We start from the raw sequence: 1,394 nt of genomic DNA on the forward strand, positions 1-1,394 counted from the left end.
AGCTGGCCAATAGTTTGCCGCAAAACGTTTTGAAAGTGGTAAAAATCTTAAGGGTGCTTATAGATTAGGGGGACCGACGCCCAGTTTTAAGATAGTGTAGCACACCCCCCTTAACGATGATGTGACAGCGCCAAACTTGGCGCCTGCACGTAACTCGAGCTGGCCAATAGTTTGCCGCAAAAAGGTTTGAAAATGGTGAAAATCTTAAGGGTGCTTATAGATAAGGGGGACCGACGCCCAGTTTTAAGATAGTGTAGCACACCCCCCTTAACGATGATGTGACAGCGCCAAACTGGGCGCCTGCACGTAACTCGAGCTGGCCAATAGTTTGCCGCAAAAAGTTTTGAAAATGGTGAAAATCTTAAGGGTGCTTATAGATAAGGGGGACCGACGCCCAGTTTTAAGATAGTGTAGCACACCCCCCTTAACGATGATGTGACAGCGCCAAACTTGGCGCCTGCACGTAACTCGAGCTGGCCAATAGTTTGCCGCAAAAAGTTTTGAAAATGGTGAAAATCTTAAGGGTGCTTATAGAATAGGGGGACCGACGCCCAGTTTTAAGATAGTGTAGCACACCCCCCTTAACGATGATGTGACAGCGCCAAACTTGGCGCCTGCACGTAACTCGAGCTGGCCAATAGTTTGCCACAAAAAGTTTTGAAAATGGTGAAAATCTTAAGGGTGCTTATAGAATAGGGGGACCGACGCCCAGTTTTAAGATAGTGTAGCACACCCCCCTTAACGATGACGTGACAGCGCCAAACTTGGCGCCTGCACGTAACTCGAGCTGGCCAATAGTTTGCCGCACAAAGTTTTGAAAAAGTGTAAAATCCCAATTTTGCGCTCTTTAGGGTGTGGTCTTTGAGCTTCGGGTTTTCGTCGGGAAATTTCGGCAATCATCGGTCATCTTCGTGGAAATCTCTTCGTTTTCGTAACTCTGACATGCAGACGCACGTTTGGAATGCCATGGGGAGCGCTTTGGAGCAGTTTCGAAAAATCGAAATTTTCGACATTTTTCTAAGTGTCTAAACTTGGTTGGGGGAATAGACGGTTTCGGGTTATAATGTAGGGCAGGCATCGGGAAAGACCGAAAGAGCAATTGAGCTGTATCGGTCCGTAACAGTAAGCCCTGCTCGGTAATGTGTTCTCGGGTAGGAAAGGAGGGTATTTGGAGGAAAAAGGAGCAAAGTCGACCAAACTTGCTCGGTCGGTAGCATGAAATGACTGAACTTGAAGCCAAGTTGTCTCGGTGTGGACAACGAGAGAACGGATGGATGTTGTACCTGATGGCCTTTGGCCAAGAATAGCGGCTTAGATTCGGAAGAATCATTCTTCCCCGATGTATCTTGTCGGCATTCCGTGCACTTGGCTGTCTCACTGGTATGCCGGAAGCT

This window comes from Orbicella franksi, unplaced genomic scaffold, assembly GCF_964199315.1.
Source record: "Orbicella franksi unplaced genomic scaffold, jaOrbFran1.1 SCAFFOLD_324, whole genome shotgun sequence".
Taxonomy (NCBI): Eukaryota; Metazoa; Cnidaria; class Anthozoa; order Scleractinia; family Merulinidae; genus Orbicella; species Orbicella franksi.